The sequence below is a fragment of the Pelodiscus sinensis genome, chromosome 20 (genome assembly GCF_049634645.1).
Source record: "Pelodiscus sinensis isolate JC-2024 chromosome 20, ASM4963464v1, whole genome shotgun sequence".
Classification (NCBI taxonomy): domain Eukaryota; kingdom Metazoa; phylum Chordata; order Testudines; family Trionychidae; genus Pelodiscus; species Pelodiscus sinensis.
The window spans coordinates 9255531-9282815 of record NC_134730.1 but is presented as its reverse complement, the minus strand read 5'-3'; the positions used below and the strand labels follow the sequence as shown (position 1 = coordinate 9282815).

Here is a 27285-nt window from a genome sequence, read left to right as displayed (position 1 = left end):
GCAGGTCGACATTGCAAATGAAGTGGGGATTTAAATATCCTGTGCTTAATTTGCATAAAAATGGCTGCTTTTTTCAACAGATCCCTTATGGCTCCTGCAAAGAGGTTTACAGGATCTGTCAAAAAAGGCTTTCTTTCTCGACAGATCCCCCTCTAGACTGCCGACAATGTGCTGAGCCGGCAAAGACGGCGACCATTTTTATGCAAATTAAGAGTGGGATATTTAAATCCCCCTTCATTTGCAATGTCAACCTACCTAATCTGCATCCCTCTGCCAACAGAGGGATGCAGTCTATACATACCCTTATTGAGTTACTTCAGTCTTACATCTACACGATCCTGTGGAGTTGTACCAGCATAAACTGGAATAATGCAATAGTGCAATGAGCCTGCTAAACTGATATTCAAGTAGAAGGACAGATTCTTATTATCATGTATTATTTGTATGGCTGCAGTTCTTGGAGTCCCAGGCATAGTCCAGTGCTGTAAAAACAGAACAAAAAGATGGTGTCTGTCTCAAAGATATGGGACAGTAAACAAGTACCATTCTGTGTCACGGAGTTTACCATTGCACTCCCTGCATGTGGAGGATGTGTCACAGCAAGGGCTTTGTACTATACTTTTATTTAAGGGGAGGAAGAGGAAACTGTCATGTATAGCTCCTTCCTAACAGTGTTAAGCTGGTGGAAAGTAATGTAACCTCCGTGCTAACTTCAGCTTGCTGATAGCCAGCATGGTGCATGGGAATTTTCTTAATTTGTTTCTCTCGACATTGGAGCAAAAATATGCTCAGCCACAAATCTAAAAAGTTCCCCACCTCCTCACTGATGTGGTGACCCCGGATGCACAGATGCATGGCTATTACTGCTCCAGGCTTAGGCCTAGGGACACTAGAATACAGAAGGTCTGGTGTGTACAGCAGGCGCTCAGGTCTCACAAGGACAAGCAAGAGGACAGGACTGTCTGGAAAAGAAAGGCAGAGGCAGGGGAGTGATGTGGAACTGGCTAGTCTTGGGGTCATCCAGAGCTGTGAAACATCTGGTACAAGACCAGCTATTGTTTAAGTTGTTTCATGTTATTAGTGCATCTGGTGCTGATGAATGGAAACTGAAGCTCTGTTTATCCACTCAACAGATGCACTACCTGCTTCCCCACTACTAGGATAGTTATCCAGAACCCATTTCCAAGCAATCTTTAATATATTTATCGTCACAACCTCATGGGATGCTGTTATCCCCATTTTACATGTGGGGAACTAAGGCACAGAGCCTCAGTGACTTTGAGGGTCACATGGGAGTCTGTAGTGGAGCAGGAGACTCACCCCAGGGCTCCTAACCCCTGAACAATTCTTTATTCTACCCTTATTTCAGAGGGTCGCTTGGATTCTTTATTCTCCCCTTTCTGTTCAGCCTTTAGTGCCTGTGCTGAGGCTGCCACCTAAGGCGAGCAGTGAGACTGGCTTTTGCAGGGGGGTCACTCCCAGCAGTTAGGGAATGTAGAGAAAACCACTCACCCATTTGACAAAGGCCACTAGAGCTAGCAGATGGGACAACTCTTGAATCCTCTTGGTCTGAGCCAGATGCAGGAGTGCTTAAGATTTGGAATGCTCTGTTCCCAGGAGGCATCCTCTCCCCTCACTTAGATCTTGCATTTTAGCTTCCTCATGTTTGTATGCTGAGGAATGATTTCACACAAGACAACTATGGAACGGAGGAGGTAAAAAGAATATGTTGAGCAACCATTAGGGGGTATCCAAGCCTTTTACTGCCATGAATTGTGCCCTTCAGCAAGGATGTCACAGCCAGCTTGAAGGAGAGCCACATGCAGAGGGAGAGAGCTGGCCATGGTATTGCTGCAGCAACCTGCAGGCCAGGCAAATGGTATGAATTCAAGCCCAGAGAAATTCAAAGGAACTCCTTGCTGATTGCCTAGTGCCATAAACTAACTCATGATTATACCACCAAAGCGTAAAGGGCTCACCCTCTCTCAAGCACCCCTTCTGGTGGAGGACATGTCTACAAGTTCTAGGCCAGTGACTGGCTTTGGGAGTGGGAGGTATCCCAGATGCCCTTTCTTCTGGGTTACCTAGGACAAGGCTTCTTTCCTGCTCACTTTAGTAGCTATTGAAGGGTTGGGTGGGGGACACAGGCCCACTTATTCCATTGGGTCCCAGCCCAGGGACCTTGTAAATAGCAGTTGTCCACTAAGGCTGTGTCTACATTGGCAAGATTTTGCACAAAAGCAGCCCCTTTTGCGCAAGATCTTGCCGCCTGTGTACACTGGCTGCAAGTACTTGCACAAGAACACTGACGTTCTAATGTATGAAATCAGTACTTCTTGAGCAAATATCCCTGAGCGGGAGTGTCAGAGTAAGCCCTCTTGCGCAAGAACTGTTCTTGAGCAAGAGGCCAGTGTAGACAGGCAACATGAATTCCTTGCGCAAGAAAGCCCAATGGCTAAAATGGCCATTGGAGCTTTCTTGTGCAAGAGAGTGTCTACACTGGCATGGATGCTTTTGTGCAAAAGCACATGCCAGTGTAGATGTTCTCTTACGCAAATACTTTAATGCAAAAATTCTTGCATTAAAAGTATTTGCGCAAAATCTTGCCAATGTAGACATAGCCTAAGTGTTAGTCCTTACTGTTCCACTGCTACTCACTCCGGGTGCATCTAGACTGACAAGATTTTGTGCAAAAGCGCATGCTTTTGCGCAAAATCTGGCCAGCTATCTAAACTGGCCGCAAGAATTTGCACAAGAACTCTGACGCTCCCACTCGGGAAAAAGCCCTCTTGTGCAAGTGTTCTTGCACAAGAGGGCCAGTGTAGACAGGGACAGGATTTTTTTGTGTAAGAAAGCCCCGATGGTGAAAATGGCCATCAGAGCTTTCTTGCGCAAAACTGTGTCTATACTGGGCACAGATGCTTTTGCACAGAAGCACTTGCCAATCTAGATGCTCTTTTGTGGAAATACTTTTAATGGAAAAACTTTTCCATTAAAAGTATTTCTGCAAAATCATGCCAGTCTAGACGCAGCCTCTCTGGCCACTTCCCCAAGGATCTGCTCCATCTGTGCCTTCTCTCAGGGCTTTGTCTCAAAGTCCCAACAGCACCCTTGTCCAGAGAGGAATTGCAGAACCTACTCACCAAATCCAATCTTCAGCTACCAGTGTTGCAAACCACCCTACACACTGACCTGTCCAAGATACTGCTGCTTTGTCAGACAGTCTACTTGGCTTGAGCTCCTGTGAGAAACTGACAAGCCCTGTCCTAGCAGCTGCTTTTTACTGGCTTGCTGTGCCCTGATTGGCTGGAGTGGAAACACTCACTCTAGCTCACCTGGAGGACTTCTCTGCTCTTTTCTCTAGGGCCAGGTGTGGCCAGGCCTCAAGCTTCCAGCAGAAGGCTTTGGAGCCCAGACCACCCTGTCACACAAAGCAAATTATGGCAAAGAACTAGACGGGCATGGAGTAATTATGTGCCAACCCTGCAGAAAGCAGAAGAGGGAAAGGGAAAGGTGTAGAGCATTAGAGCAATGTTGCTATAAACTCGCAGAAACCAGAGAAAAACAGAAGTGATGGGGGCAGGGAGGAGGTGGAGAAGAAAAGGGGAAAATGCCTTGCAGGGTTTACTTGGAAATCAGACTGTGCATAGGGGAAAGGAAAGCTAGTGAGCAAGAGGGAATAGAAATAATCTTACTTAAAACTCTGCTGCTAAGTCACCAGCTGCCTTGTGGAGCACTATCTCTCTCCCACCATAATCAGTTAAGGATGGGCTTTTGTCTAAAGGCCAATCAATGCTCAGCACAGCTGTCTGATTGTGTTTGTACACACTGAGATGGTAAAGGGAAGTGACACCCACCTGGGTGCTGGTATCTCCTGTGGCTGCCTCCAGCAGCCAGTCCTGAGTACAAACATGAACCAGCTGCTAAGCCTAGCGGGGAGTGAGAGCTACAAAGGACTGGGGATCTCAATTAGTGCCCTGCTGTCTTCATTAGCTCTGCTGCTGTTGTCATTTCCATTCCGCACCTACAGAAAAAAATGCAGGCACTGACTGGTTGTGCTCAGCTGCAAATGTGTGCCGTGGCTTGGCCCAGTAAGATCTGTCACTGCCCAGAAAGGTACTGCTCATTGCAGGGTTTTTTGCTAAGTAGATTGGACCCCTACAGAATATTTTTCACCAGTTTGCATATATCCTTCCCCTACCTCCCCTCCTTGCTGTAATATAAGTTTTGGTGGTTTCAAATATAAATCCTTTTTCTTACCAGCTTTTCCACACACCTCTCTTACCAGTTTATTATTGTAGGGTTGGTCTTGAGAACTGGGCTGTGCATGCTGTCTGGTTGCCAGGATGCTTGTGAGTCCTGCAAACTTGGTTGCTGTGTAAGGTTACATGTGAGTCCTGGACCTGTGGCTCATGACTGCTGAGCTGTAGTTGTTTCCACAGGGATGCCCATGAATGCTCCCAAGCACACAGTAGCAGAATTGCTCCTGTGTACAGTAGCATACTAACATGCTATTGTTGGGACGGTCATGTGTGCAGGGGAGCTCATTGTTTTCAGATTGTCCACAAATATAGGCTTTATGGAATTATTACTGTCTTTTAAAAAGCATTCAACTTTGATTTGTTTAACTTTTTCCTTACGGAAATCAGCAATTTATCTATGGTGACTTTAAATAGCTTATAAGATAAGAATCTAATATGCTAATATTCTCACAGTTGAATATGCTAGTCTAATAAAAGTGAACTTTAGAAAGAAGAGGGCCTGATTCTCATATATATTTAAATCTTTAACACCCCTCACTGCACAGGGACCTGGAAGTTTGTATAGCTTACCTTGCATTGACACCCATTGCAAGGCCCTTTAGGATATGTCTACACATCAAAGTTATTTCAGGAAACTAGAGGTATCCCAAAATAGCTATCCTGCATCTTCACAAGCCACCTATTATTTTGAAATATTTTTCAACATAATGGGTGCACTATTTCGGCATTCCGGCAACCCTCTTTCCATGAGGGTTTAGGGATGTCCCAAAATAGAATTTTATTTTGAAATTTGGTGCTGTGTTTTACAAAATAGCCTATTTCAAAATAAACTCGAAATAAGTACGAAATTTGCATAGCGCAAATTGTGTATCTTATTTTAAGTTTAGAGTGCAATGTAGACATAGCCTTAGAGAGCAGTGTTAAAAGGTAGGTGAGAATCAGGCCCCTCTTTAGAGGACAGCAGAGAGGTTAATTAATAATTACAGAAGAACTGGGTGACATTTTTAAGGGTTAAAAATTGATGCAGGAATAACATGCCTCCATGAAACAACATGTCCATTATACATGTGAGAGTTTGTCTGTCTGTTTTATACCAAGAACTCTTCCTGAATAGTAAGAACTCGTACCACCAAATTTGGTATACAGCTTCCTCTTATCATAACTTAAAGCAACATAAGAGTTTGGTTGTGCCAGGAAAATGGGATGTGTCTGGGATGGGATTGCTTCTCATAAAACCAAACAGAAAAGAGACAATCACAAATCAAGTACAGTGCTCAAAATTGACATAACTGAGTGAATGTTAAAAGAGACTGAACCAAGATGTGCCCAAAAAATAGGATGAACCTGGAACAGGATTGATTCTCAATAAACCTTAAAGGAAAAAAAGAGCAATTTGGATTAGTGTTCTGTGTTGGCACAGCTAAATCAATGATTAACATTAAAAAAAAAATTAGAAGACAGTCTTATTGGAAATCAAATTGACTATTTCCCATTTTTATTAAAACATAGTGAATGATAATGATTAAAATTATTTTCATAAAAATAACACTATTTTTTGAAAAATACAATGATTTCAACAAATCAGGTACATTTTTCTTTTATTCCCTCCCTCTAGATGGGTACCCAGAAGAGGAAGTACGTGCTGAACCTATGTCTCATCAGCTAATGTCTGAGGCCTACCAGTCAGTGGACAGGCTGGGTGAACTAATTTCATAAACACTCTCTGCAAGATAATATATTCACCTGAATTAACTCATTGAATTAATCCCAATTAGAAACTGTAATTGTGATTATAGTGGTTAATCATTATTCTACCCACCAGCACCAAATGCATTGTCTTCATTAGCTTGACTTAGAATCATTGTTATTATGCTTAAGCATCAGGGGAGAGAAAATAGGTTGGGGATCCAATTAAAATCTGGCTACACACTAACCCCAGCTAGATGAAAGGGGGCATGTTTTACTTGTGTTGTGGGTAAGACTTTGAATAAGTGATGCTTATATTCTGTCAGAAAAGGGACTTACTTCCTCTCTCATGAAATCAAAACCTCATTCTTTGCCTCTTGCTGCATCTGGAATAGGGCAGGTGCTGCAGGACAACAGTGAAAGATCATCATAGATGGCTGGTGGAGTTCCTGGGAATGGGGTTTCACCAAAGGATTACTTTGGATTCTGGGGTCAGAAGTATTCTACCTGCATGGAATTCTGGTGTATGTATCTTTATGCAGAAAGGGAGGGGGAAAGGGAGTGTGATGGGGTGGACTATGCTCCCTGCTGGCTATTGAAGGCCTTGTCGCATCCTGTGCCAGGGAGAAAGGCGGAATATAGGTCCTCCAGGCAAACTAGAGTGGCTGCTTCTGCTGAAGCCAATCAGGGTCCAGCAATCTGATATAAAAGAAGCTGCTGGACCAGAGCCTGGCTGTTCCTCATTGGAGTTTTACCCAGTCAGACCTAGAGATTGACAGGGAGGAAAGCAGCACCTTGGACAGCTCCTAGTGTGAGCTGGACTTCAGACCTGTCTGAAACCCAGGACTGGCGGCTGGAAACAGACCGTGATAGACTACACAGTCTATCAATTGTAGAACCCTGGACAGGATGTGGTAAGAACTTGACCTCAAAGCCCTGAAATAAAGGGCCGGACGGAGTAGCTTCTTGGGGAAGTGGTGCAGGAATCGAGGAAGCAGTGGGCAGCGGGCAACTGCTACTTACAGGATCCCTGGGCCAGGACCCCGAGGAGTGGGCAAGCCTGCCACCCCTCGTCCCCAGCAGCTACAAAAAGGGGAGTAAGAAGAATCCTGGGTCTCAGGCAACTGACCAGAAAAGCCATCTGGGACACCTCCACTCCCAGAGCCCGGTGGTGCAGGGAAGTTGCAGACATACCCTTGGCCGCAAAGGGTGCATGAAAGAGGGGGAGCCCCTTCACAGAAGGGATTTGTAGACAGGATGTGAAGTGCTGAAACACTTGATGTGCCCTGATAAAATTGCATTGCACTAGCACTTATACCAGCCAGCAATGGTGGGAGCTTGCTTGCTGTGGCACATGTGATAATTTTTATCCTTACTGCTTATAGAGGCAGAAAGGTATTTGTGATGGGTTGGCAGTTGTACCCCTGGAGACTGTCACTGGATGTGCTAAGACCACAGTGAGCCTGCTTCCCCTGACAGCCTGGCCACCCTGTAATCCTGTCTTGTTGAGCTTAGCTCTCTAGCCTGCTTCACTGGAGACACAGGGATTGGGCCACACACCCCAAGGCTGCAGGCTCAGACTGAAAGCAATACAGTGTGAGATCTTTTCCTGGCACTCAACTTCACAGCCCTCTGGGAGCTGAACCCTCAATTTACACCACAAAGCTCTATTTAGTAGAAGCTCATGAACTTTGCCCCCTTTTTCAATATGCACAGTCTCCTTGCTATCCTAGGTAATAATCACTTACAGTGGGTTTATTACTAAACAAAAGTGATTTTAAGTATAAAAAGATAGGATTTAATTGGCCATTAGATGTAGTAGACAAAATATAGTAAATAACTGAAGCAAAATAAACACACAAGCTAACTTTAAAACACTAAATAAACTAGTTAAATGTAAGCCCTCACCCTGAGTGTGGCTCAAAAGATTTTCACAGGCCAGACACTGTTCCAGCCTGGGTCTAGTTCCTTCACCCAAGTTCAGTGTTAGTTGTTTCCAGCAGCCATATTGGGTTGCGTAGCCAGGGAGAATTGACAACCAGGATTACCTCATTCACCACTCTTACATAAGATTTGCATGGGGTGGGGATCTTTGTCTCATAGTTTGACTCCCTCACAGCTTCTCATGGAAAATGCCAGCAATTGATATGGGTTCCAGTATCAGGTGACAAGGTCACATGTCCCTGCAGACATTCTTCACTGGCTGATTCACAAGTTCCCAGGAAAGTAAAGTTCTTTTACAGTTCATTGTCTCTTGCTGATAGGCCATCAGTGCTGTGGCATCTTTCATTTTTGTACCTCAAGTGTCAGCAGGGGGTGTGACTCAAAGTTGCAAATATGAAATTACAGAAAAATAGGTTCCTAACTTCATCTGCAAAAATGATACATGCAGACAAATGGGATGACCGTATTCAGAAAATCACAACTTTTCCAATGATATGTTACATGAGCCATCTTGCATCAAGCATATCTGAATTATGACATATTCATATCATGTATATTCTCATAAAGCATATAGAATGTATTTATTTCCAATGCCTACATGGGAGCATGATGCCCAATGGTCATTGGTTTTCACTAGAATTTGGGTGCCTAGCTGCCCTTTGTCCCTTATGAAAATCTCTCTTTCTAATGTCTTTTCTCCCACATCACTTTACAGCACAGCAGAGGGAAGATATTATTATTTATTTATTATTATTCCCATTTTACAGAAGGGGAAATGAAGGTGCAGAGAAAGTAAGGTCAAGATGGGAGCAATGTTAGTCAGTGGTAGAATTTAGAATAAATCTTAATTCTCCTTATTCCCATTCTCTTGTTCTAACACCTATACAATGGATACCTCCTAGATACATATACTCCATGTACCAGGTCTGAAGCTGACAGCCTGGAGTTAGGAAGGAACTTCTGTAATGGACAGAAATAGTCAGCCATGTATGAGGTTTCTTGCACCTTGCACTGATATTGTTGGTACTGGTGCCTGTCAGAGGCAGGATTATGAACTTGACAGACCAAGAATGGCATTGTTATATTCCTAGATTCTGTTTTTCCTCCCTAAGATTTGAAACATTCCAGGCCTGACTATTGATGGGCAAATCTCAGTAGTTATAGGTGATGTTTTGCACTATGTCCCTGTTATGTTTCTGTTTAGTTGTACTACATCTTTAAATCTGTATTGTTAGCTGCATTTTGTGCTCATTCTTGTGCAAACTGTGAAGGAGGAGACACATGCTTGTGCTTTCTCATAGACATCTCCCTGATGGAAGTTTGTATAAGTAAAAGTTCATTCTCCTTTCCCAACAGTTCTATGGTGATTGAACTCCAAATGCTTTATTTCTAGCCACATGTGTTAGACATGGGCCCAACCAACCCCCACCAAGCTAGACCCCTCTCTAAAGTCTCAAAACTGAATTTCCTCAGATCCTGAACTTTTCAACATTGGAATCCAGTTGAATTTTACTGTTGAGTCCATGTAGGTAAAAAGGGCACCAAACTTGCATGGATAGAATCTTTTGCGTTCTCTCTGTTTTTCTTCTACAGCTGACTAGCAAACTACTCTTCTTCCTTCCACTCGGCTCCTTCTTCTTCTACACAGAAGCTTGACAGTTCCAGTTTATAGACACCTGCTGGTGTTGCTGTCAGCAATTTGGAGAATATAGCATATCTGAGCAGTTTGTTGGTGGGAGCATTGCCGCTTCATTTTGGCATTGCCTTGCTGACATGTACTGAAGTTCTGGTACAAGCCCTGCAACCATAATCTACTTGCCATGCTTTCCTCAGCCATGGCACTTAATTCACAAAATCCAGCAGTTCTGTCCTATGCATAAGGGTCTTAAGTTGTAGATGTTTTTTAGCCTTTAGAGTTGCAATAATGAAAAATAACCAAAAGGTAAAGGATTAAATGGGGTAGAGGCAAGTACATAGAGTAGTGGCATGAAATTCACAAAAAGAACTCTGTGAGAAACCCTCCTGAATATATTAGTCTTGGAATAGACTCCTAAAGGTGCCCCATTGGTTGGCACATTTATAACTACACTAGACAAAACTTGTAGTAAGTGCACGAAAGAGAACACTCCTTCACTGGTCCCCAGGAGAAGGAATTGGGTAGGTTTTCTTCCTTTATTTAACCTGTATAAGTTTGTTGTCTAAACTGAAGCAAAGTTAGAGAGAACACCTACTGCAGAACTTGTTGGTTAATCTAGTAGTTATGCCACTAGAGAGTAGGATAATGCCATCATTATCTGTCTGTCTGTGTTTCCATCTACACATCTCTGTGCATAGATTGCTTTCTGCCACTCTATGTATGGGTATCTCTCATTCCCTGTATCTCTAGGACCCTGTACTATTGACTGGGTAAGCAGATTACCAGCAATCTGAGGCTTGTCTGTATCACCTCACGCTTAATATTGCTTATTCCAGCAGGGGCTTGATTTATTTAGTAGACAATATTTGGATGGGTTTCTGATAAGTTCCATTGAATGGGAAGCACTAAAAATAAATTAAAATAAAAACTTAAGGACCTTAGTGGTATTATGAGTCCCGTATCAGTGACCAGCTTGAAATCCTCAGTGGCACTGTAATATAAATCTGCATTTCCGTGTGTCATTTTTTACAAAGCTTGTTTCTTTCCCCCTACCAGAGAGACCCTTAACATACCTGTTTATTTCAGTGCAAGAAACAGCCAAATATCTTCTAGGGATCTGCCTCCACAATAATGACAGATGGTAATGACAGGGTATTGACGGGGGGGAGGGAGGGTAAGGGATTTAGACTCAGTGCACCCCCCCCCCCCCAGATACAAATAGCCAGTGTTTTAGTGTTGTACAAGAAAATTCTTAATGGCAGAGAAGTTGGAAATGCATTCTAGAAGCTGCATGGGAATTTTCACTGCCATGGTAACCAGCAAGGTATTCTAGAATGCCATTGCCGAATTCTCATGGTCATGGAAACTAGAAAGGTATTTTAGAACTTGGGAGGGGGGGGGATGACTGGAATTTTCTCCACCACAGAGGAATTCTAGAATGTTATAAGGAAATTCTCACTGCCATGGAAATGGGTAAATCAGTTGCAGTATACTTGCCTTCATTAGCATGGTACAGGGAAACTTTAAGTCAATAAAGCATTCTAGAGCAGGGCTGGAGGGGAGAATTCTCACAGCCAGAGTAACAAGTAAGGTTTCATCTACTCTAGGAAATTTTGTCACCAAAAATTGCCATTTGGTGACAAAACTGTGAAAGTATGCACACTGTGATGGGACTTTGGGCAATTTTCCCAACAAGTTTCAGCAACAAAAAGCTTCCACCCATAGCAGCAGAGTCAACATGTGGGGTACATCAGGGGCCCCATGCACCTCCCAAGATGGGAAGGTCTGGCCAGCAACTGGGGGGCTAGCATGGTTGGTGCCATCAGCAGGAGCCCATGTCTCCTGCATTCACTGGCAGCCACGGGAGAGATGCAGTGGTGGCTCCAGCTCATGCTGCTCACCATCTGCACTGTACTGCTTCCTGATGGGAATCCTGCCCTGTCTGCCCTTCCTTCCTGCTGGGGCAATCCTACCCTTCCCCTGGAGCAGCATGGCTGGAGAGCACCACTGGTTGAGCTAGAGCTGCCTTGCTGTACCTTCCACACCGCTGCTGGGGGGTGCAGATGGTGTTGGTGTGGACTCCTCCTCCCAGCACCAGCCCTATGGCCTCAGTATTTCCCCAGGCTACCTGGGCTGGGGAAAGACGCTGAGCAGGCAGGGGCATAGCAAGCACAGGATGGGGTGTAGCAAATGCAAAGAGGGGAAGGGTCTGGGGTAGAAGGGAGTTGTCTTGCTCCTTCCCTGGACTTGGGGAGGGGGGGAGGAGCAAGTGGCTGGTGCCCCCCCTTTATCCCAGTCACCAGTTGCCTCTGCCTACCAGAGACTTTTTTTCTTTCCCCTTCCCTTTATTGTTGACAGCCAACGTAGACACTACTGTTTGTTATGTCCGTAGAACTGGCTTCCACCATTACCCCACAATGCTTGCTCTAATTGCTTTGCTCAGTGTTTTGATCTCTGCTGCCTTGCATGCATGTGCCCCTCCTGTTTCAGAGCTACAGGAAGTATCTGATAGCTGCATGTGCTGCTCAGTTTGAGGAACAATCATTGGAGTGCTTCTGTTCTGCCCTGCACTAGTAACACAGCTGCAGGCTGACTGCTGCTGTAGGGGGGAGAAATCTGATGAGGTTTGCCAAGGATAAGTGCAGAGTCCTGCACTTAGGATGGAAGAATCCCAAGCATTGTTACAGGCTGGGGACTAACCAACAAAGCAGCAGTTCTGCAGAAAAGGACCTGGGGGTTACAGTGGATGAGAAGCTGGATATGAGTCAACAGGGGGCCCTTGTAGCCAAGAGGGCTAATGGCATATTAGGTTGCATAAAGAGGAGCATTGCCAGCAGATCCAGGGAAGTGATTATTCCCCTTTATTTGGCTGTGGTGAGGCTACATCTGGAGGAATGTGTCCAGTTCTGATCCCCCCACTACAAAAAGGATGTGGACACATTGGAGAGGGTCCAGCAGAGGGCGACCAAAATGATTAGGGGGCTGGAGCATATGACCTATGAGGAGAGGCTGAGGGACTTGGGTCTGTTTAGTCTGCAGAAGCAAAGAGTGAAGGGGGATTTGATAGCAGCCTTCAACTTCCTGAAGGGAGGTTCCAAAGAGGATGGAGAGAGGCTGTTCTCAGTAGTGACAGATGGCAGAACAAGGAGCAATGGTCTCAAGTTGTGGTGGGAGAGGTCCAGGTTGGATATTAGGAAAAGCTATTTCATTAGGAGAGAGGTGAAGCACTGGAATGGGTTACCTAGGGAAGTAGTGGAGTCTCCATCCCTAAAGGTGTTTAAGTGTTGGTTTGACAAAGCCCTGGCTGGGTTGATTTAGTTGGAATTGGACCTGCCTAGAGCAGGGGGCTGGACTTGATGACCTTCTGAGGTCTCTTCCAGCTCCATGATTCTATGAACTGGCTACTGTGCTGCTTTGACACCTCAGCATGGAGATCCCACAGGAGCTGAGGAAGCTGTAGGAGTAGTGGAGGAGGGGGAATTCCAACATGCATAGGGATCAGCTCCATCTTCCCACAAGCTAGTGATAGATGATGTGGGAAAAGCTGAAGTACTCAATGCTTTTTTTGCCTCTGTCTTCACAGACAAGGTCAGCTCCCAGGCTGATGCACAAGGCAATGCAGTATGGGAAGGAGGTGGGCAGCCCTTGGTGGGGAAAGAACGGGTTAGGAACTATTTAGAAAAGCTAAACATACACAAATCCATAGGTCTGGATTTAATGCTTCCAAGGGTTTTGAGGGAGTTGGGAAATGTCATTGCAGAGACTTTGGCCATTATCTTTGAAAACTCATGGAGATCGGGAGAGATACCAGATGATTGAAAAAAAGCAAATGTAGTGCCCATCTTTAAAAAAGGGAAGAAGGACAATTCAGGGAACTACAAACCAGTCAGTCTTATCTCAGTCCCTGGAAAAATCATGGAGGGGATCCTCGAGGAATCCATTTTGAAGCACTTGGAAGAAGAGAAAGTGATCAGGAATAGTCAACATGAATTCACAAAGGGCAAGTCGTACCTGACCAATCTGATTAGCTTCTATGATGAGGTAACTGGCTCTGTGGATATGGGAAAGTCAGTGGATGTGATATACCTTGACTTTAGCAAAGCTTTTGACACGGTCTCCTACAATATTCTTGCCAGCAAGAATATGGATTGGATAAATGGACTGTAAGATGGATAGAAAGCTGGCTAGACTGTCGAGCCCAACAGGTAGTAATCAACGGCTTGATGTTAGGATGGCGGTCGGTTTCTAGCGGAGTGCCCCAAGGATCGGTTCTAGGACTGGTTCTGTTCAACATCTTTATTAATGACCTGGATGAGGAGATGGATTGCACCCTCAGCAACGTTGCAGATGACACTAAGCTAGAGGGAGAGGTAGATATGCAGGAGGGCAGAGAGAGGGTCCAGAGTGACCTAGACAGATTAGAGGATTGGGCCAAAAGAAATCTGATGAGGTTCAACAAAGGCAATTGCAAAATCCTGCACTTGGGATGGAAGCCTCCCAAGCATTGTTACAGGCTGGGGACCAAATGGCTAAGAAGCAATTCTGCAGAAAAGGACCTGGGGATTACCGTAGATGAGAAGCTGGATATGAGTCAACAGTGTGCCCTTGTAGCCAAAAAGGCTAATGGCATATTAAGCTGCATTAGGAGGAGCATTGCAGCAGATCCAGAGAAGTGATTATTGCCCTTTATTCGGCTCTGGTGAGGCCACATCTGGAGTATTGTGTCCAGCTCTGTGCCCCCCACTATAGAAAGGATGTGGACGTATTGGAGAGGGTCCAGCAGAGGGCAACCAAAATGATTAGGGGGCTGGAGCATATGACCTATGAGGAGAGGCTGAGGGACTTGGGTCTATTTAGTCTGCAGAAGAGAAGAGTGGGGGGATTTGATAGCTGTCTACAACTTCCTGGAGGAAGGTTCCAAAGAGAATGGAGAGAGGCTGTTCACAGTAGTGAGGGATGGCAGAACAAGGAGCAATGGTCTCAAGTTACAGTGGGGGAGGTCTAGGTTGGATATTAGGAATAACTATTTTACTAAGAGGGTGGTGAAGCACTGGAATGGATTATATAGGGGGATGGTAGAATCTCCATCCCTAGAGGTTTTTATGTCTTGGCTTGACAAAGCCCTGGTTGGGTTGATTTAATTGGGATTGGTCCTGCCTTCAGCAGGGGGCTGGACTTGATGACTCCTGAGATCTCTTCCAGCTCCATGATTCTATGATTCTAACATTGCACTGTGGGATACCTATCACAGTGTCCATGATGGTGCCTCCTGTCTGGACAATGATTCCTCCACAGAGCAAGTGCAAACACCTTCTGGCAATTTTTGTTTTGATGTCTTTCAGGTGTCGACATCAGCGTTGGTGACAAAACTTGGTAATGGAGATATATGAGTCTCTCTGGAGCAGTGGGGACAAGTTGACTCCAAGGGAAAAATATATCGATAAAGAGCTGGATGGGAACTGTTTCTTCAATGGACGAATGAACATAAAGGATTCTAGAGCTGTGCAGAAACAGACACTTCTGGAGATATTGATGGCACTAACTTTTATTGTTCTGGGTTCTCAGAAGTAAAATTATCTATAATTAGGTTTCTGAATTTGTCAGGAATCTCAACAGCAGTTACTGGAAGAGATGAGACTTGAACTCTCCTCTGCATAATACAGGAAAAGCTGGAGAGATGCAAAGAATTGTCCAGAAGAACAAAAAGCAGGACAGAGTCCAATATGATGGAAAAAGGAAGATGTGATCTCGGTAGCAGGCTAGGAATATGAGTGTAGCAGCAGTGATCTGTTCTAGTACCAGCTAAGAAAGGCTTGTGTGGTTTACAGCAGCATCAAAGGTGCTAGGGAATAAAAGCTCACAGTTGTTACATGAATAGAATGGAATGGTGCCTCCTCCTTATGCTGAACCCAAAAGAGCAACTTCTTTTGTTTCAAGCCTCTAAAAATAGCCCCAGGATTCACCCAGAAAGAATTTCCATAAACAGCATCAAAATATGGGAGAGATCCTACCGTCGACTAGAAAACTTTTCACAGCAGCTTAACCATGTGACTCCACAAATGGTTCACCCCAATTATGATTGCAGTGGATAGGTACCATTAGTGTTCCGATAATGCCTGTTGCTTTGACCATCTCCCTTTCTCCCTCCCATCTCGCACACACAACCACCTTGCAACATGGGTGGATTTAACCCCGCTCTGGGACAGCTAAGACAAACTTCACAGCAATAGCATGTGGGAAGAACGTGGAACTTGACTTGGGGTGAAATCAGATCCTCTGCTGTTCCTTTGCTATGGAAATAGCATGACCTACTCTACACATCCTGGCATAATCAGCAAAGCCCCCTGCTTTCCATACCATCCTTGCCTCGGCTGGTATTTTCTGTATGAAAGCATTTGTCAGCATAATAAGCAGTTTGAGGAGGGAACCTCAGTGAACAAGACCTGCCATCTCATCCTCTTATCTGCATGCATGGGAACAGGTGCCAAAGGCTCCATCAAGTTACACTTCCTAGCAATAACACCTTTTCATGGACACAAACTTTTGGAAGCCTAACATGTAGAGGGGGCCCCAGCTTTGGTCACAGAGCCTTATAATTCCTCTCAGCTGCATTATAATTGAGATGGGGCCTTTGTAAGTATGGGAGGATATTGTCTTGCTTTGCAGGATTCTCCATGTTTCAGGGAAGTACCATGGCTTAACCTATGCCCTCACCAAAGTTCTCATGTTTTGTGGTGGGGATAAAGCAGCTAGTGAGCACCAAAATGTCAGAGGTGGAGCTTTGGTTGATGCTAGTAGACAAAGGCAAGAATAAGGGAGGGTTACAAACAGCAAAAAACAGAACTATGGCACAGGAAGGAAGGATAGGTCACGGTGTCAGAAAAGCATTCAGAGATCTGGGGCACTTAACTTCCACTGAGCTGTGGAGGAATTATGTGCCCAAATACTTTTTAAACTCTGGCCTTTAGTCACTCTTTGCCTAAGTTCCTCATTTACCATGGAATAACAGTACTTCCCTTCCCTCCCTAGATAAACACATTCCAGATTGTGAAGTTCTTCGATACTCATGTAAAGGGGGCCATATAAATATCCAAGGTAGATAAATGTGAGAATTGAAAATGTCCTGTTCAATTGAGAAACCAGACATGTTTCTGCCATGAGAGCTGCCCCATCAGACAGCAGGACCAACATTGTTACAAGCAGGGGAGCTGACAGGATCACCAGGCTACCTAGGCAATGTGGGGTGGGCCAGTTCTGTGCTCCTAGAAGGGAAAGGGCCTAAGCTGGAAGGGGATGGGCTGTGGATGCCTCCCTCCCCACATATGGCCCTCAGAGCTGGACAGAGTGTGTGGTGCTCCAGCAGCAATTCTAAAGGGCCTGGAGCTCTGGCTGCCATAGCTGTCCAGCCTTGGGTCCTCTGGAACTGCCAGGCAAAGGGGAAATTTTCCCCTTTGCCCCCCTCCCATCAGCAGGCCTGATTACAAGTAGCCACTGATTTTAGATACTTTGGTCCAAAACTTGATGCATGCAAAAATCAGCTGTGATCTTCATCTGGAGAAGAGAGCGCAGCTCATTTGACTTCTGCCTTGGCACAGCTGCAGAAAGCCGACTGTGGGTTCATCTAAACTCCATGGCTCCATTGACGGAGCCATGTAGATTAGTTTACTCGGCAAAGGGAAATGAAGAGGCGATTTAAATAATTGCTGCTTCCTTTAAATCAAAATGGCCGCCACGCTGTACCGATCAGCTGATTGTTGGCACAGCGCGGCAGTCTAGACGGGGATCTGCCGACTCCAGAACGCTTCATCAGCAGATCCTGTAAGCCTCATTTCCCTTTGCCGTCCTGCCTAATCTCTATGGCTCCATCAACGGAGCCATGTGGTTTAGACACATCCTGTGTGACTCAAGCCAGGGGCTATAAATAAGAAGCATCTAAGAGAAGCCATAGAGGAAGTTTAGGTTCCCCACAATTGTTTTATCAGCAGCTTCTCTCCCTCTGGTTGTCTCAAGAGGGTACAAAAGCAGAAGCTTTGAATTGAAAGTCAGGCTAGCTTCATGGCATGGATCACTAGAATGGGAGAGGAGCATGCTCCCCAGTTAATTGGAGGTCTATTGAAAACCACTCTCAGCTATGTGTATTGGTAAGGTAAAAATCCTCCCCCTCCACTGGCTCGGCCTTCGATTCCCAGCAAGGAACTCAACTCACTCTTAGTCCTGGATGGAATGCAGCTTTTGCGCTAACCGCAACTGCAAGGTAGCCTTTAATTTTTAATGCTTCAATAAAATTGTAATTACAAACAGTGCAATTCCAGTTCTAAGTAGAAAGTATTAATTTCCTGGGGTTTAATTATTCAACAGAAATTAATGAAAACAGCCTGATGACCCAGCGGGTCTGGAATGTGTGTGTATGTGGAAGAAACGGAGGGAGATCCCCCAGAAAGCAACACTCTGATAGTGAGAGGCAGGGGCTCTCTGGAAGTACTGAAGGGAGTGATCAGTAGCCTGGCATAAAGACCTGCTGTACAATGGGGAGGTCTCTGCTCTCGTGGCAAGCAGGGAAATGACACTGTGCTCTAGTTCGCGATGAGGACAGTCAGGCTACCTGAGTTTTGTTTCTGGGTCATCCATGGAGTCTTGTTCAAGTCACTCTGGGACTGATCCGGAGATGGCATTCCCTGGAACGTCAGGTTAGAGCCTATTGGAAGGAAGCAAGGCAGCAGCAGTGGGAGTGAAGTGGGTTAGTATTTACGGTGGGGGTGAACGTGGCAAAACAGGGGTGGGCAGCAGAGCAGTGTAGAGGAATCTTGCATCGTGTCTGGGTTGAGACAGTGTTAGCAACCCCTTCCCTTTCCTTCTACTCGCCTGGCAGCACAGCCTCTCCTTGCAGGCCAAGTGGTCGGCAATCACCTGGTGAGTGCAGCACAGGAGCTCTGTCTCCGGAATCACATTCTCAACAGGTTTGCCAGCCAGACATGTGAGCTGACATCTTCAGTTTGTCTGACTTATGTGCTGAACAGCACTAAAGGAACAGAAAGGCCAAATAGCTCTGCACATTTTGTGGTCTTGCTGTTTCTTTTAAAGGAAACCCTCTTCCTGGAAGAATAAAAGACAGTAACCTAAATTAGCAGAGGCAACATTGACTAGTGGCTGGAACACTATGAGTCTGAAGATCTGGCTTTTATTCCCAGCTCTGCCACTGCCCCACTGTGTAAACATAAATAAATGCATTTTGCCTGTCCATGTCTCAGTTTACCTTGCAATAGGTGCTTTATATGTACATAATCAGAGACAATTCCTGCTCTGAAGAGTGAGTCTTGTCTCACTCCAAGTGCAACTGGAATAAAAAGTATTTAAAGTACAAATAATTGAATAAAGACTTTGAACAGCCAGTGGTAATAAGAGTGCTCCATGAAGATGAGATACAGTAATAATAAACAAGAAGTTTATAATACTTACGTTTCACCCCATAAATTGCAAAATCTTTTGCAAAGTTAACATAACACTATTTTACAAATGGGGAAACTGAGGCAAAGAGTTGGTAAGCAACTTAGGTTGCACAGCAAGACAAGTACAGGGCCAAGAATAGAGCCCTATTCTCTGACTCCTAGTGTGGTGCTTTATCCACTGCATCTTTCTGCCTGTCTCTAGGACAATGAAAGGATCAGGTTACACATGTGAAATTAGTACAAATCACAATGCTGTCCATGTCCCATGCTCTGTAGCATAATAGCAGCCATTCAATCATATTTTAGTTCAAATACACATAATTTTAAAACATCCAGAAACTCTGGTTGCTGGGCTGAGCCTAAGGTGAATTTGAAAAGATGCCTGAAATTCAGCTTTTTATAATGGGAACATTGGCAAGCTCAGAACTGCATTGCACCAACCCTGCTGGGCACCACAAATATCAGAGAGAAAAGGAACGGAGTCTGATTTTCCTTAGCGCAATTTACCTAAAAGTTGTTTCCACTGCAGCGAGAACTAGTTAGAGAGAGGAGCAGCAGGAGGGGAGTTGTTGAGTGTCCAGCAAAGGTTGTGGTTTGCAAAGTTAAGGAGTGTGCTTGGGTAAAGGAGTATGCTTGGGAAATAGACTGCATGCTTAGTTGGTGTCAATCAGCATTATTCCACCTAGCTGAGTGTATTTATTATTTGCTATTATTATTCATTCTTTGAACAGCTGCTCTCTCAGACAAGTCACTGGTGCAAACAGGCTCTTTATGTCTACACTGTGGTTCTATTTTGGGATACTTCCGGTATCCTGGTATCCTGAAATAGCTATATGGTATCTTTTGAACAAGCCAATTATTTCAAAATATAATGGGCTCACTGTTCTAATCTCTCTGTAAACCTCATTTCACAAGGGTTAAGGGACTTTTTGGAATAGTGGTTTATTTCAAAATTCAGCACTGGGTAGACAGCACCAAATTACGAAATAAGCTATTTTGAAATTAACTCAATTTAAGCTATGCAATTTGCATAGCTCAAATTGCATATCTTATTTCAAGCTAAGGGTGCAGTGTAGACACACCCTATGTCTCCCATATCCTAGGTTCCACAGACCACCTGGCTTCTTTGGTGTTTCTAAGCTTCCTCATTGCCTGGCCCTTCTTGTTTGGCCACACAGGTCACTGGCACTGTGGTACCTTGTTACTCACAATCTCTCACTAGTAATCCTCCAGCTCCTAGCACTTTTGGATTACAGAAGTGGCTTAATACTCCAGGTGAATCACAAGAATCCATCCTTGTGCACTGATGACTGTGTTGGAAGGTATCAATTTAAGGGTGAGTGGCTTGTAGCTGGGGGTGCTGTAAGATGCTGGCTCCTTCCCAAGCCAGCTTAAGGCAAGAGAAGGTGAGCATGTGTCTCTGCTTTAGGATGCAGCCTGCTTTGTTTCTCTCTATTTTGGGAGTTATTCTGAACTCTAAGAAATGAAGTGATGTTATGTTGTAACCTTCCTAAAGGAGCATTGTGTAATTGTGTGTAATTTTTCTGTGTGTGCTGAGGAAACTTGTGTGTGCTGGTCCCTCAAGGGAGTTGGGCTCAGCCCTGCTTATGAATAATTATCCATTTTCCAGGGATCGATTTGAGCTTGGACTGGTGGTTGGGTTGGAGGGGAGAGGGACAGAGAGAGAGCGAGCGAGAGAGAGAGACTGATTCTCTTAGTAGGACCTCTTTTTGCTTATGGCAGGATCCCTGGTCCGGAACTCAAAGTAGAGGCTTGATTTCCCATTCAGTGAGGAAAGGGATGGTGAAACCCTCCTGACATGAGGGGTGGCAGGACTGTTGAGCTCGGTCGGAGCTGAGCAGAAGACCCAGTGTGAAGTTGAGGCTCCTGGTTTATTGGAGAAAGGATGGATTCTTGTGATTCACCTGGAGTATTAAGCCACCTCTGTGATCCAATAGTGCTAGGAGCTGGAGGATTACTAGTGAGAGATTGTGAGTTTACCAGAGTGGGGAAAACTGAAGCAGATATTTGACCTCCTGCTCCATCCTAGGCCCTATCAAGATGGGGAACAGAGTTAAAGTGACTTGGCTGCCTGCATGTCAAGCTTCTAACTGTTGGCATATTTATAGGATTCCCCTAAACTCTGAATTTTCATTCTGTGCCTTTCCAGACTACCGTATGTGTGTCTTAAATTTTAACTAAATCTGAATTTCCTTGGTTCCTAAGGCTTGTTTGTAATTACTTTGACATTGTTTGTAAGATTTTTAACCTTGTCTGACTAAAATGACAATTTGATCTCTATTTTAACAGAATTTTTATCTGGGAAAAGTGTATCTGTTGAGCATAGACAATATACTTAAGGCCATTCACTCAGTGAGTGTAGACTGGCCTAGCACCATTGGGTATGCTGATTTCCACCAGCTGAGTGTCTGGCCCCTGATCTGCTCCCACGTAGGTTTTCTTTAAAAGATGGAGATCAGCAAAAAGTGAAATCAGAAGAAAATGGAGAGAATTCATCCATTTCTTTATATGAACTGAAATCCTCATATCACCACATTGACCTAGATTTGCTTGTGTGGCCTACAGAAGGAATGTTTTCCAAAGACAGTTAAATGGAGTGCAGAGGTGAAAATAAGCGGGTGCACCCTGGAGTGCAGCTTCAGCAAGACCTGGCTAAGCTGTGGCAAAAGTCAGCAGGAAGTTATTTAAAGAGCTGGCAGGGACCTTGGTTGCAACAGGACAGTACCTGTAAGAAACTGTAAGTTACTTTTACCACTGACGGAGTGGGTTGGGGATCTGGGCAGTGGGATGAAGAAACTTGTAAAGGTGTAGAGGAAAGCAGGGAAGAGGCTGTGGAGATGGGATGGAGAAGAAGGAAACGAATGGTGTAGTGAGGCTATCATTGAAAAGGGGACAAAGTGGGATCTGAGAAGCAAAACAAGCAGAGAGACACAGAACTTTGGGGAATCTTAAACTAGATTCAGCAAGCAAAGGGAAGGCAAGTGAGGAGGTTAGAGCCTGAGGGTATGTCTACACTACCCTCCTAGTTCGAACTAGGAGGGTAATGTATGCATACCGCACTTGCTAATGAAGCCCGGGATTTGAATTTCCCGGGCTTCATTAGCAAGTGCGGTATGCATACATTACCCTGCTAGTTCGAACTAGGAGGGTAGTGTAGACATACCCTGACATTTTCTGTACCTCGGGGGTTTATGTCCTATGCAGAATTCTGCCTTTGCCTGCATGGGTCACTACTCTGTTATGAGCAAAATGGCATGACACCAGCAAACTAAAACTTTCTCAGTTGAAACAAGTATCCCTTAGACTGTCTTCAAAGCACACTTCCCTGCTCACATCTGCAAGATCTAAATGTGGCAAACTGTCTAGTCTCCATTTGATGCCTTCCCTGAAGGTTTGGGATTTTATCACAGCCTGGGTAACATTTGAGTTGCATTCTATTTGAATTACTACCAGCTATAAAGAGACTAAGCAGAGGTCCCTCAAACATACTTCACCTCTAACTGAATTCTAAGCTTATTCCAAAATCTAAATAACATGTGCCTTATCCATATAGCCACCCAGTGCCCTACATCCTTCAGTTCCTAGGCAACACTCAAAAATGTCTGAGGACATCTGTGTGGAGCCTGTTCAGTGCCAACTTGCTGAAGGCTATGTCTGATGGAACCATATTTGTTGGAAAAGCAATTTGCTGCTGATTGACAGCTAATGGTATTAACCAGACCAGCTATTTAACCTGACACATCTGGATTGGTAGGAAAATTACAAAGGCCAGGATTCCTAATGACAGTAGGGTGTCTATGTACCGTGGACTAGTTTAACAAGTTGTCAGGTGGGAAGAGCACTCTGATGCTGAATTGAGTAGGTATTCTGAAAAATGTGACTTCATTTCCAAGGGAAATGAAATGATCCTATACTTAATTTGCAGATCTTTCCCATGTTTCACGTGCTGATTAGCTGCTGTTTCATGTGCTGATTAGCTCAATCTGGGTCCCAAGGCTGCTGTTTTATGCATGAGGAGCTGAGCCATGGGACCCAGATTGAGGTCTCCACAGGAGTGCTCCAGCATAGCGATGGGGAGTGTCTGGCCTACAAGGGCAGCTCCTCACCAACCTCACCACAACAGAAGGGTGGTCGAGTTTTCATGCCTGCATCTTCTAATATGAAATGTGGTAACTTCTTTCGGGGGTCAGCAGATCTAATGGTAAGAAGTAATAGTGGCTAACCACAGTGGAAACCAACAAAAGCTCATTTCATAGGGACGTCACTTGCTCTGTCATCCCCACGTTTTAACAAATCTCATCCATCACGAGGGATCCTTGCCATTGTTGTATGTCTCAGAAAACCTTGCAGCAATAATTAGGGATCAATCACTAGCAAAACAATATTGTGTGAACTCTCGGGCTATGTCTACATAGCAACGCTATTTCGGAATAACTGACATTTCAAAATAATAAAATGTGTGTTTACACAGCAAGCCATTATTCTGAAATAATGGCGAGCTGAAGGACTTTTTACTCTGACTCCTGTAACCCTCATTTCACAAGGAGTAAGGGAAATCGAAGGAAGAGTGTTCTTTGACTTCCTGCTGTGTAGCCAGCGCCAAACACCAAATTACGCTATTTTGGCTTCAGCTATGCAATTGACGTAGCTGAAGTTACATATCTTAATTCAACTTTTGCCCTTCAGTGTAGACATGCCCTCAGAGTGTTGTACTTAAAAGTACTGCACGGGATCTTTTCAGGGGGAAAAGGCAAAATGCCACATTTATCGGTAATACACACAAACAGCAGTCTACACTTATCATATGCATATAATATAGCATGCACATACACACCCTCTTGTTACCAGAAGTTGCTCCCCCTAACTGAACTGGCCAAGTGAGTTAGATGGGGGAGGGTGGAGCCCAGCTTCTGCCAATCTGGATCAATGTTCCCATGTTGACAAGTCGAAAACCTGGGGTCCATCTGCAAGATGCCTTAGATTTATAGTGTCTTCCCTCTCATGCAGTTCTATATCATTTAGTCATCAAATGCACATGTATCATCTGTGAAAGTCATCATATGCATATGCTATTAGACATCTCTGGCACCTTCTTCTGGGTGTTGTCTCAATACTGCCACATTCATCTTCAAAGAGGATGCTTCCAAAAGCAGGCACTTGCTGCTGACTTCCAAGGCATCCATAGGTCCAGTCTTCTTTCAATGAGCCCACTTCACAGGTTGCATTGTTCTTCTTATTATTCTTGGATCTGGCTTCCACCCCTCTCCAACCATTGCAAGTGTGGGGGAAGTGCTTGTCTTTCATGTCTTATCCATTCACACCTCATTCACTCAACAGAATAATCAATCAATTAAGCAAAAGGGGGTAAAAAGTCTACAATATACAAGGTTTCTGTGTAAAATGACTTAATTCAAAGGTTCCATGTTCTAAAGTAAAGTAGACAAAGTTTCTATATAAAAGAACTTAATACACCAAAGCTAAAGACTTATTAAAATGCTAAAAGCACTTGATACAAAGTTAAAATAAAAATTTCAGTGAGAAAATGATTAATACAGAGATTAATGAGATGTATGTACAAGAGCAGCAGACTTCGTAAAAGCTAATGGCTTAGCACAAGACATCTGCATGACGACAGAGACAAAGTGGATGAGGTAATGTCTCTTACTGGACCAACTTCTAAGCTTCTCTCTCACCAAGAGAAGTTAATCTAATAGGAGATGTTACATCAGCCACCTTGTCTCTCATATCCTGGGACCAGTACAGCTAGAACAACACTGAAAACACCTGACTCTTCAGGTGATTAGGTAGTTGCACTGTGTCTGTGGTCTCTACATAGACTGATAAGCAGCTGTTACACTGTTGCATTGGAGAAAAGGAGGAGGCTTCCGTATGAGGATGTCTATCATGTGCAGGTTGGGAGGCTGCTGAAATATCCAGGGATTCAACAGACATTGGACAGATAAGATCTGGGCATGATCAAAGGAACAGTCAATCAGGCTGTGGAGACTGGCCATGTTCATGAGCACTGCACTAACTTCTCAGTGAATTGTAAAGACATTTTAATCCTGGTTTGTGTATAGTGCCAGGTATTACGCATAGCACAATGCAGATTAGCCCAGGTTATCCAGCCCCTGCTACAGATTTCCAGCAGGTAAATGCATCTGGTCCATCACTTGCCTAGACTCTCTGTGGATGAAATGAAAGAGCTACAGTGGCACACAGGCAGCAGGAGTAAAGCTCCAAGTACCAGCTAATGACTGACTGTCTGATTAGATGTTATACAAAGAGGGCCCAACTGGCTATTGAAACACAATTGCAGCCATCTACATTTGCAAATCTCTCTCAGAGGAGTGGGTAGAAAGAGGATGGTCGGGCAACGCATTGCCAAAGCTATTCAGATTTGATTACTCTTAAAAGGTGCCTAAGGAGGATGAACTGCAGTGGTGTGGGTGTGATGAAGGAGGCAGCAGACTTAAAGTCTATATTCCCTTTCTCTAGGGATCATATAACAGATGTTATGTGGGAAAGAGCCACAGAAAAGGGCAAAAAGAATAAAGTGGGAGGGTCTCCCGGGTTTGAGTTGTCTGGAGTGGCTAGGAAATGTATTTGTACTCTGTTCGTCAGAGTAAAAGATGTAAGAAGGTTGCAGTGTCCAGTGCTAGGGTAATTACTGCTGTGTTTATCTAGCTCATTGAGTATTAGGGCTGTGATTAAAAGGGAGCTAGGAAGAGTGAAGCTGTGAGAAGCGGGAGCTGCAGTTTCAGAATGCTCAGCATGTGTTAGCATCTTCATGCAAAGGATCCGAACAAGCTTTCCACAGACTAGCCTTATGACATGCCTATGAAGTGTTATCCCCATCCCTGAAAAGAAAAACTTGGAATACAGAAGTGAAGTACTGACATGCTTTGTTGAATCCAGGCCTGAATGTCTAACATGGATTCTTTTGAGTGTAGTGTCCCTCTGGGTGCTCCACTTATTGTATCTGTGCCCCTGCACACTAACCACAGATTTTAAGTAGCCATGTCTATTCATTCCGCACATGCACTCTCCCTTTCATGTGTTCTGTTTCAAGGCAATCTAGCACTGCATGGGCAACAAGGAGTCTGGTGGCACTTTAAAGACTAAGAATTTTATTATGGCATAAGCTTTCATGAGTCGTAACTAATTTCATTGGTGATTATCTTTGAAAAGTCATGGAAGACAGGAGAGATTCCAGAGGACTGGAAAAGGGAAACTATAGTTCCCATCTATAAAAAAAGGGAACAAGGACAACCTGGAGAATTACAAACCAGTCAGTTTAACTTCTGTGCCAGGAAAGACAATGGAGCAAATAATTAAGGAATCCATTTGCAAACATCTGGACGATAGGGTGGTAAGTAATAGTCAACATGGATTTGTCAAGAAAAAAATGTGTCAAACCAACTTAATAGCTTTCTTTGACAGAGTAACAAGCCTTGTGGATAAGGGGGAAAGTGATAGATAACTTGACTTTTTAAGACTTTCAATATCTCACATGACCTTATCCTAAACAAACTAGTGAAATACAATCTAGATCGGGGGTCTCCAAACTTTTTAAGCATGAGATTGTTTTTTGAATATAAGTGCAATCCAAGATCTACCTCAACCCCAAATACCCTTGCCCCACCCTTGCTCATTCCACCCCCTCCCCCCAATCCTCCCTTACTTTCACCAAGCAGGGGCAGAGGTTTGGGGTGCAGGCTCAGGTCTTGGATTAAGAGATTCAATATCTTCATCTATTATTTAGATAATGGCAACTTAAAGTTTGCAGATGATATTGACCTGGGAGGGATTTCAAGTGCTTTGGAGGGTAGGATTAAAATTTTAAATGATCTGGACAAACGGAAGAAATGGTCTGAAGTGAATAGGATGAAATTCAATAAGGACGAATGCAAAGTTCTCCAGTTTGGAAGGAACAATCTGTTGCACATCTACAAAATGATTGTCTAGGAAAATAAATACAAGTCAACTGTACAAAGCTATTGAAAAAAAAGGAATTATCATTCTGTGATGTATTAGCAGGAGTGTAGTAAGAAAGATGCAAGATGTAATTCTTATGTTCTTCAGCTGATAAGGCTTTTACTGGAGTTGTGTGTCCTGTTCTGGGTGCCACATTTTAGGAAAGATATGGACACATCAGAGAAGGTCCAGAGAAGAGCAACTGCAGCAACAACAAAGAAGACTGAGAGGGGACATAATTTTTTTAAAGTACATACATGATTGTTACAAGTGGGCCTGGATTAAATCTTCTGAAGGCCTGGGGCTATTAGAT

General features: G+C 44.2%; 2 long non-coding RNA genes across 3 annotated transcripts; both read right to left on the bottom strand.

The window, feature by feature from the left end:
• Nucleotides 1–366: 366 nt before the first annotated feature.
• On the bottom strand, nt 367–3989 carry LOC142819083 (uncharacterized). 2 transcript variants are annotated; one of them, XR_012896780.1, is made up of 3 exons: nt 3858–3989; nt 1513–1699; nt 367–482 (listed from the first exon to the last, which is right to left on the bottom strand). It is a non-coding gene; the product is annotated as an uncharacterized LOC142819083 (long non-coding RNA). The 2 variants fall into 2 exon arrangements; XR_012896781.1 differs by lacking the exon at nt 367–482 and adding an exon at nt 766–962.
• A 1534-nt stretch (nt 3990–5523) lies between these two features.
• Nucleotides 5524–6394, bottom strand: LOC142819084 (uncharacterized). The gene is made up of 2 exons (XR_012896782.1): nt 6288–6394; nt 5524–5633 (listed from the first exon to the last, which is right to left on the bottom strand). It is a non-coding gene; the product is annotated as an uncharacterized LOC142819084 (long non-coding RNA).
• Between the last annotated feature and the right edge of the window lie 20891 nt (nt 6395–27285).